Source organism: Capra hircus, unplaced genomic scaffold (assembly GCF_001704415.2).
Source record: "Capra hircus breed San Clemente unplaced genomic scaffold, ASM170441v1, whole genome shotgun sequence".
Lineage (NCBI taxonomy): Eukaryota > Metazoa > Chordata > Mammalia > Artiodactyla > Bovidae > Capra > Capra hircus.
Genome location: NW_017212704.1, coordinates 5,421 through 15,922, shown reverse-complemented (window position 1 = coordinate 15,922; position 10,502 = coordinate 5,421). Strand labels below are relative to the sequence as shown.

Below are 10,502 nucleotides of genomic sequence, written 5' to 3'. Positions count from 1 at the left end.
TTATTTTAATAGTTTATCTAAAAGCTCATACCACATTCACATTTTTTAGGAATTTTTGTTTTGTTTTTTTTTAGAGGTCCTTTCTTTGTTGACAAGCTGTTAGGGGAAGCACGCTGATTGAAACCACCCACCCTGGCCAGGCACCATAGTAACCATTTGCATGAGTTGTTTCATGACGAGATCCTGATAAGGAAATGGAACTAATAAGCCACCACCAACCAGAAGAGTTTGGGAAAGATCTAAAGGAGACACCGAATGTCCGTCCACTTCCCAGAATCCCTCTTGCTAGCATCCATTTTGGCTGAGTGATGCGTGTGCCACCAGGAAAGACTCTGAATTAGAATGATTGGCCAAAGACCACCCGGAAACTAGTCCCATCAGCATAAAACCTGAGACTGCAAGCCACATGGCAGAGTAGTTCTCCTGGGTTCCCTTCCCCTACTGCTCTCCACCTGGGTGTCCTTTCCCAGTAATATCTCTTGCTTTGTCAGCACATGTGTCTCCTTGGACAATTCATTTCTGAGTGTTAGACAAGAGCCCAGTTTTGGGCCCTGGAAGGGGTCCCTCTTCCTGTAACAAAGCTTGTGACAGATATAACAATATAGAAATATTTAACTAATAGTAAACTTAGGCACTATGAAAATTTTATGCTTAATGTTAATGACTCATAGACATGCCTATATTAGAAAAAAATAAATATTATATATTTAATATTGATTATTTCCCAGTTTACATGAATCCAAAATTCATTTAGGTCAATTTTTTTCTTGTATTTAGAATTGTTTGATTTGTATGTGTTTCCTTTTCTTTAGATTATTTAAATAAGAACTCACAACTTCAACAATGTTATCAAAAAGCAGAAGACTCACACTGAGACATACGTAAATCCACATAGACAGACAGAGATCTTCTAGTTTTCCGCCTAAGATTTAAAATATCTCTTTGACCTCGTTTTTGTTGGGGGGGGGGCTTGAAGTTCTCTTCTACTGAAGGCTAAGGTCTCAGGCAAAGTGCACAGTGTTTTTCAAGGCAAGGGTTAACTTCAAGCTTGGCCCTAGGCAGGCTTTTTAACAAGCTAATTGTGTGTGTGTGTGTGTGTGTGTGTGTGTGTGTGTGTGTGTGTGTGTGTGTGTTTACAGTGTTTTTTTAAAGCAAGCTCTGGCCAGTTTTATTAAAGAAATTGCATGGCTTGCTTCTCACCGCTCTGGCCTGGCTTCTAAGAGCATCAGAGTCTCCTGGACCGACGGCCGCCAGTGTGCATGCTCTGCAGTGCCTTCCGCACGCTGTGCCCGAGCCAGGATCATCGCCACTGCAGTGACGGCTCCAGTGTTGGCCGACATGGCGTGATGCTCTATTGTAGATTTCCTCAAGGCTGGGCAGTTGTTGGCGAGGATGCCCAGTTTCGCTTTGCCTTGTCTGATTATTTTCAGAGTCTGTTTGTACCCCAGCACGTACTTTCCACTTTTCATAACCAGCTGGAGCCTAGAGTTGATCGACTCCACTGACTTTTTCGTCTTCTTTGCGGCCACCATCTTCCTGCCTTAGATGCGGGACTCCCCCAACCAAGAGCAGCCACCAAGATGGACGGGGGGCGAGAAAGGAAGCTAATTGTTTTTAATTGCATTTGCAAAGAACCAGCTTTACAGTTTCCAAGAAAAAGTACCGAGGTCCAGCCCCAGTGGATCCAGGGTGATTCGAAGGTGGGGACGGAGTTGGCGTCTCTGGAAATGACTTGTTTAATTACAGATAGAAAGGGATTAGAAGATTAGGAGAAAAGGAGGCTGAATAACTTGGTTCACATGGGATACCAATCACCACTTACGCAGGCCGCAGGCGTCTTTCCGTTCTCCAGAAGGAGAGGTGGCACTGAGGCCCCCCCGGTCCGATCTTAGAAGCCCAGGCAAAATTAGTAGGCTTGGTGGGTACCCATGTACCAGATGGGAATTCGGCCAGAAAATAGTAGGAGAGAAAAAAGGGGGCTGAATAACTTGGTTTACGTGGGATACCAATAAAATTCCAAGACAAGGAATTTGCACCATCTACGTTGGGCCACCGGTGTCACTTGAATATCGGAAGGTGCCCCTCCTTGGGCTCCTTCTCGCGTGGTCTTGAAAACTGGGGCGAATAAGTAGACTTGGAGGGCACCCACGCTCCAGATGGGAATTCAGCCCGAAAAATGGGGAGCAGAAAAGAACGACATGAGGGAATCAGTCTTTCCGGAAAACTGATCCGATTTCTTTATTTTTGGGTTTGCTTATATACCTCTTGTTACACATAGGGATGAATACAGAGTCACGTGGGAGTCGGCGGTCCTGACCTTTATCAAAATCAGGTGCTTCACATAAATGCATAAAAAAGGTCTTAGGGATATTACATCATCTTCTGGCCATGAGTGAGACCTGCTAACATTTTATGATCCTTTCTTTCTGATAACCAAAAAACTTATTTTTTCCAAGGGTGTTTTTTCTTAAACCAGGCACCACCCTCCAAATAAAGTTACATTCCTATAGGGTGAGGGTGTAGTGAGTTACAATCAAGAAAGGAATTTATTTAACCCAAGGTTAACATGATTAGTCTTAAAGGTTAATACTTATTTCTCCTATATGCTTAAAGGTTAATACTTATTTCTCCTATATGTTAGTTATATTCATTATAAGGGTAGGGAATATGGAGATTTAGCAGCAAATATCAGCCCCATAAATGAAAATCCTTTCACCAACGCTCCCCTTAAGATCTATTTAGTCTTAAGATATGATAAAGTTACATTCTTACATAGCAAGGACACAATGTTTTATGACAAAGTACAGTGATCTATTACAAAAGAGAAAATCCATTAACTCAAAAAGTCTAGTATCACTAACATCAAAAACTACTATATTTCCTTTGCTATATTCCAAATACATTGATTAGTATATTCCCAGGTGTCCAAGGATATGGAGGCCTGGCGGCAATCATTGACTCAACAAGAAGAAAAGGTCCTATGCTAATTAAGACTCTCAAAATACTCCAAAACTCTCTGTGCTGTTTACAGTTGAGAGGTAGTAAACAATCATGTGCCTAGAGGCAGCAGTATGGATAATCCTGTCACACAAGCTAGTCTGTCAGCAGAGAGGTTTGACCTGAGACATCCTTGTCCCACCCAGAGCAGGGAATTAGCAGCAATTATTGACACAACAAATGAAGAACCCTTCACGAGCTGTATACTAACAGTTTCTAACTCCCCAAAAGAATTTGCCTTTAGTAAGTCTAAAACATCTCGTGCCTCTCAGGTTGGGAGGCTGTAAACAATCACATGTGGCCGGACAAACCTATACAGGTGGGCTAGATAACCTTCAGAGGAGTCGGCAAGCTGAAACACTCTTGTCACGCCCAAGAATTTTTATTGCCTTGGAGCTGCACGTTTACTCCTTCTCCGAGAGAAACAGTTATGGGGGAGAGCCCCCCGTAAAGTCAGAGGTGTAGGTGAGAACATAAAACAGACTCTGGTTTGGGGGTTAGATGCTCGGGAACAGGGGGTTTCCTGAGGCTTGATCACGCCTTTGCGTATGCCAAGCCTCCTTCCTCATGACCTTTGCCACGGGCGGAATTCCTCACGCTGGCCCCCGGCAAAAAGAAAAAAAAAATTTATTTTAACCAATTTTCTCTGGTTCTATAGAATATCATGTCCATCCTAGGTCAGGTCATCTTTCTTTTCTGTAGTCATAGTTTTATACCTAAATTGTAGACAGATCAGCTGACAAGGTTTCCGTAGCTGAACCTGCGGAAGGATCATTAACCTGGTCTGTTCCAAGAGCAGTGCAGTGGCCTCGCCTCGCCCAGCCCAGCTTGTGAGCCTCTCCTCCAACCGTGCAGCGCTGGATAAGAAGGTAGGGAGGGAAAGACGTTTGGAAGGTGGCGCGCCCTGGCGGGCGGTTGGGCCCGGTGGCTTTTCCAGTGGTAGGGGATGAGGGGCCGCGCGAGAAGGTGGGGGGCGGCGTGCATAGTGGGGGTCGGGTGGGAAAGGCAGCTCTCCTCCACCTTCCCACCTGCTCCTCTGCACCTCCATCCCCGGCCAGGTGCCACCATAGCCCCCGCCCACTGGCACCCTCTCTGGTGTCCCTCTTCTGCTGGACCTCCTGGCCACGTTCCTTAGAGGTTAGGTCTGATGGTTCAGGGCGGGGCTGGGGGTGTTCAGCCACCCCATTCCACCCCTGCGCCTTTGCCTGTGGCGCCAGCCACGACTGCCTTGCCCCTGGCCACGGACCGCATGGCGTGGATCCTCCAGTCACATCTCAGTGGGCTGTGCGGCGTGACGGGTGTTGGTTCCCTGCCACAGGGCAGCGTGCCTGCCTGTCGCCTCCCACCACTGGCCCTGGACGGGTCTGCCTTGGCCGGTCTTTGGTGTGCGCTGCTCTGGGCCTACCACGTGGTCACCAGGTGCCTCCCCACCCCCTCCGAGTCTCGGGGCTTGCTCCCAATCCCCCTTCCCCACGCATCCTGTGGCTGTCTTGTCTGGTTCTCCCGCCCTCTTGTCCTCTCACCTCTGTCGTGTCCCTTGCCCGCTTGGAGCCACACTTCCTGTTGGAGCCCCTTGCCTCTGCCCTTGGTGGTTGGGGGGAGAAGGGTGCCTGAGGCGCTGGTAGGGGGCCCGGTAGTTGAGGGGAGAGGACCGGGTCGGGGGGGCAGCAGTATGGGTGTGTGAGGTGGTGGGGGAGGGCTCTGCCCTGTTTCGGGGGACGTGAGGGTGGTCATCTGGCATCGGTGGGGACCTCCATGCTGCTGTCAACCAGCGCACGGTGGGGCCCCAAGTGTCATGGGCCAGCAGCCCTGAGGCCCGCGGGTGGGGACATGGTGGTGGTTGATGTAGGGGCGGTGTCCCGTGGGGCGCGCCGTGACCCTCGCCCACTTCCCCCTTTCCAGGTACCTAGTGTGTGGGGCTTCCCTAGTGGCTCAGATGGTAAAGCGTCTGCCTGCCTTGCGGGAGACCCGGGTTCGATCCCTGGGTTGGGAAGATACCCTGGAGAAGGAAATGGCAAGCCACTCACTCCAGTACTCTTGACTGGAAAATTCCATGGATGGAGGAGCCTGGTAGGCTACAGTCCATGGGGTAACAAAGAGTTTGACATGACTGGACGACCTCACTTCACAGCTGATAAAAAGCTTGGGTTGTCTCAGTGGGGTGGGTTTTCTCCTGGATGGATTTCACCTGGTGGCAGTAGCGAGGCTCGTAGTCCTCTCCTGAAAGTGGGCGTATGGGCAGAGCACACCTGGCCCACGTTGGGGCGGAGAGCCGCTAGACTGTGGGTCCCAGGTCTCAGGGGTCTCCATTGTGGCTGGGAACGCCCATTTCGGAGGCTCCTGGGTCCCCATCGATCAGCATCCAGTGAGCAGAGCGGAGGGGTGCGGACCACAGGTAAAGGAACTGGGGCTCCATGGCACAGGGTGGAGCAGGGAACCCCGTATTCTGCCCTCTCTGTTGCACAGTCTCGGAGTCCCCTAAACTGGTGGTCACAGAAAGGCCTTGTCACTGGGGTCAAGGCCTTTACCACTTTACCCCTTCGCATAAAGCTCAGACCCACGTAGTTTTCCAAAGCAGCCTAGAGCCTGCAGCGAGGTCCCCAGGAAGTACAAGGGATTGACCCTGCCTGGTGATCTCACCTGCTGGGACTCCACAACCTATACTCTGGCCGGGCCCCAGCCCTGCTACCAGCAGTTTGCATCCCAGAGGGCCCTTGACCACCTGCTGGGATGGAACAGGGAAGGGGTGCACAAATTGCACCCTAGAAACTTAGTACAGTGCATGGATTTAAAAAACTGGTGGCCACTCAGGCAGAAAAAAAGGGAGGAGGGCACATTGCTGCACTTTAATGGTGGAATCTGTGGCTGTCCTGCTGAGAGGGGGCCTTACATGGGGACCCTGTGCAATAAGTGTGGTGTTTTAGAACTCAATAAATAGAACATGTAAAAATTTTAAATTATGTAGTGCTTTAATTAAAAAAGAAGCTCCAAGTTTTTTTTTTAGCAAATTGAGGTCTAAAAATTGGAAGGCCTATTTTCCTTCCACTGTTGCATTCTATGAAGAAATGTGAGGGTTTTCTTTTAAGAAAAGAGTCAGAAAAGTGAGGGAAACAGAAAGCCCAGAGGTGCCCCTGTAGTTTTGGTGAAGGCCTTAGGAGGTCACTTGTAAATGCTGCTGGCTGTCGGGAGGCAGTCTCTTCCTGTGGCTGAGGGGCACAGAGCTCTGCAAGCTTGCCCTTTTTCATGGATGTTCATGTTTGTGGAAATCCAGCTTGGAGCCATCTCCTGATGTGTAAGAACTTCCCAGACTAGACCCCTAGGCAGATCCCTTAGGGCCAGGGACTCCTTCCTTCATTGTATTTATCTGTTTGACTGAAAAGCAGCGATGACATTTTTCTTTAAATCTGGTCTATCATTCAAGCCTTGGAGTAATATTTCCCATCCCTCTTGATAGGCTTGGGTTCCAGGAATGAATTATAGTCAGTTGTCCATTGCCGGGAGCCAGCATGGGGAATCCCACTCGTGGCAAAAGGTCACGAGGAAGAGGCCTGACAGGCAAAGGCGAGAACAGGCCTCGAGGGAACCCCCCTGGACCTTCTTGAGCATCCACCCCAAAAATTGTCTCTCTGCCTTATTTCATTATGCCTTTCACCAACTCTTCTGACATTAACCGGAGGCTATCCCCCATCACCTTTCTCTGAAAAGAGTTAACTTAGAGCTCCGGTTAATAAGTCTCCTTGGCATAACAAGAGTGTTCCAGTCCAAAAACTCCTCTGATGGCTCTCTAGCCTGCTTGGCAAGTTTATCCGGCCTCTTACAACCACGCATATGATTGTTCACAGCCTCCCAACCGTGAGAGGCACGAGACGCTGTAAACTTTCTAAATACAGTCTTTTGAGAAGTTAGAAATTATTAGTGTAGTATTAGTGCATTGTTAGAAATATACTGGTGGAAGGTTTCATTGTTGAGCCAATATTTGCTGCCAAGTCTCCATATCCCTTGTCCCATATATACATTAATTGATATAACTGGCATATGGGAAAATAAGTAATAACCTTTGATATTAATCACGTTAGACCTTAGGCTAGTAGATTCTTTTCTTGATTATAGCCCACTGCACCTTTGCCCTGTAGGAATGCAACTTTATCTGGTGCCTTCAGAGTGTGGTGCCTGGTTTAAGAAAAATCACCCTTGGAAAAAATAAGTTTTATGGTTGACTGACCATTATCAGAAAGAAAGGGTCATAAAATGTTAGCAGGCCCCCTGGCCAGAGATGATGTAAAACCACCTAAGACCTTTGTATGCATGCATAAAGAGTGCCTGGTCTCGATAAGGGTCAGGTCTGTGTGACCCCCACATGACTTTGTATTATCCATTGATCTCTATGTACAACTTAAAGTATAAAAACTTTCCTGAAAAATTAAGAGATGGGCCAATTACTGGAAAGACTGGTTTCCCCCGTGTCTTCTTTTCTTTCTTTCATTTTCAGGCTAATTCCCATCTGGAGCACAGAGGCTCGCTGTGTATACTTGTTTCCCCGAGCTTCCAAGACCCACACGAGAGGGAGCCCAAGGCGAGGCACCCTCCACTATTCAAGTGGGCGCCTGTGGCCTACGTAGACAGTGCAAGTCCCTCGTCTCGGGGCTTTATTGGTCTCCTGTGTAAACCAAGGAATTTCAACCTCTTTTCTCCTCTATTTTCTCCACTACACTATTCTTTCCTAATCTCTCTATCTCTAAATAAATAACCTTATCTAATCACAAATGCCGGTCCCTGCTTCGAATTCCCTGATCCACCAAGCCTGGGACCCCAGTAGTCCATGATTTTACAGATGAGGAAACTGAGACCTAGAGAGGGTGGAGGAAGGGAGAATGGGATACCCTTCCAGGGACTGCCAGGAGCCAGTGTGAGGAATCCCACCCGTGACAAGGTCATGTGGCAGAGGCCTGATGGGCAAGGCGAGTCAAGCCTCAGGTTTTACCCCTGGTATTTCCTGAGCATGTACCCCCAAAATAAGAATCTGCCTGCCTTGTACTTTTACACTCTTCTGACACACTCTGGAAAAAGTTAACTCAGGGCATTAGTTTTCTGCATTTGAAAGGGTGTTTCAATCCCAAAACCCCTCTGATGACTTTCTAGCCTTCCTACAGGACTCGTACAGCTGCTCATGTGATTGTTTGCAGCCTCCCAACTGCGGGAGGCACAGGAAGCTTAAAACATCCTAGGAATGTAGGGGCTTCCGAGGAGTCTAAATCATTAGAATAGGACTGATTAAAGGTTTCATTTGTTGAGCCAACACTTGCTGCCAAATTTTCATATCTTTTATTTGTAGATATAGTTGGTATTTAGAAAAACAGGTAGTAGACCTGGTATTAGCAACATTAGATCTTTGAGTTAAGTACTTTCTTTGTTATAACCCACTGCATCTTTGTTCTACAGGGATGTAATTTATTTAGTACTTTGAGGATGATGCAGAGTAAAGAAAAAACACTTCTAGGGAAAAGGAGTTTTCTGGTTGATAGACAATTATCCAGGAAGAGAGCCATAAAAATGTTAACAGGCCTCTTGGCCAGAAGATAATGTAATCCACCTGAGACCTTTTGTATACGGGAAGATATGCAAAAAGAAAGTCTGGTCTCAGTGAGGGTCAGGCCTGCTGCCCCTGCATAACTCTGCATATTCCATTATTTCTTTATGTACAACTTGGGGTATATAAGCTGATTTTGAAAGTGGAGTCTTTGGAGTCTTGCACCGATACTGGGCTTCCCCATGTCTTTCTTTTCTCCCCCTTTTTTGCTGAATTCCCATCTGGAGTGGGGAGGCTCACCACATATATTTACTTGCCCTGGCTTCTAAGACCCACGTGAAAGGGAGCCTAAGGTGGGGCATCCTTTGATATTCAAGTGGGTGCCGGTGGCCTAATATAGATGGTGCAAACCTCTTGTCTCGAGGTTTTATTGCTTTTCCCCGTAAACCAAGTTATTCAGCCTGTTTTACTCCACCTAAGTTTCCTACTATACTATTTCTTCCTAATCTAATTTTATATTTATAAATAAATAAGTTTTTCCTTGCCAACGCTGTCCCCGCTTCGAATTCCCTGGATCCACCAGGGCTGGACTCTGGCAAGGAACCCTGGCTCCTGGGTTTTTAATGAGCTTCCTACCCAGCATGGTCATTAATTGGCAAGTGTTGACATTGAGAATAAACTATTGGTGGAAATGTAAAAGGCTTTTTTAAAGAATGTGCCTACCAGCTGGGCATCTTATGGAGTATTTTCATTGTACTCCCCAACCCTTGGAAAGTGCTGAACACAGATCAGATGTGTCATCATTTTTATTGAACAAGTTCAATTTAACACAATTATATCTATAGTGTCAGCAACATTATGATATATATTAGAACAGTGATCATCATAGTTGGTACTTCATGCATCAGTAAAGAAAGAAAACTTTTTCTTAGGAAGGCTGTAACAGAACTGATAAGTTTTAAGTTTAACCCACAAGGATATTAAAAAAATGAAACAAATCTCTCCGATCATCACCAAGGCTCTCGGAGGTCTTTTGAGGACCCCACACAAGGGAGGGTCTACCTCTTGGGACACCGCTGCTTCAGCATCTCCCTAAGCCAGCAACCTGGGACAGCTGAGTACACTTGAAGTTCCTTCCTTGACCTCGGGAGTTTTTTTGAAAGACAATTTTTTTGACAGACAGGGGTGGGGGAAGGTTTTGGGATATTTCAAGTGCAGTCTATTTATTGTGCACTGTATTTCTATTTCTGTTCCCTGGTGGCTCAGTTGGTAAAGAGTCTACCTGCAGTGTGGGAGACCCAGGTTCAACCCCTGGGTTGAGAAGATCTCCTGAAGAAGGAAATGACAGCCCACTCCAGTATTCTTGCCTGAAGAATTCAATGGACTGAGGAGTCTTGTGGCTACAGTCAACAGGGTCACAAAGTGTTGGACATGACTGAGTGACCAAACACTTATTTCTATTATTTCATCAGCTCCACCTCAGTTCATCAGGCATTCGATCCTAGAGGTTGGGGGCCCCTGCTTTAGTTCCCTCTTTCATCTTCTACACAGCTCCAGCCTTCTTCCTCCTCCTCTTCCACCTGCAGAACTACCTGCTGGGCTTCTCTGAATGTGGCTAAGAATCTCCTGCCCTCACTTCCTTGTCTCTGAGTCCCTTCTCCTAATTGGGTTTCCCTGATCTCCATTTAGGCACTTTTGCCCCATGTGGTGCTAGTGGTAAAGAACCTCCCAACCAATGCAGGAATTCGATCCCTGGATTGGGAAGATCCCCTGGAGGAGGGAACGGCAACCCACTCCAGTATTCTTGCCTGGAAAATTCCCATGGACCGAGGAGCCTGGCGGGCTCTGACAGTCAAGACGTGACTGAAGCAACTTAGCACAGCATACCAGAGGATGTTTGAACTGCAGACTCATGTGATTGTTTTGGCTCCTTGGAGTCCCTTGTCATTCCACGTGTATGTTATGGTCCGCTTGTGTA

The 10,502-nt window shown here is 47.3% G+C and overlaps 1 pseudogene; it reads right to left on the bottom strand.

Annotated features, from left to right (window-relative positions):
* Positions 1-1,200: 1,200 nt before the first annotated feature.
* On the bottom strand, positions 1,201-1,568 carry LOC108635250 (annotated as a pseudogene).
* Between the last annotated feature and the right edge of the window lie 8,934 nt (positions 1,569-10,502).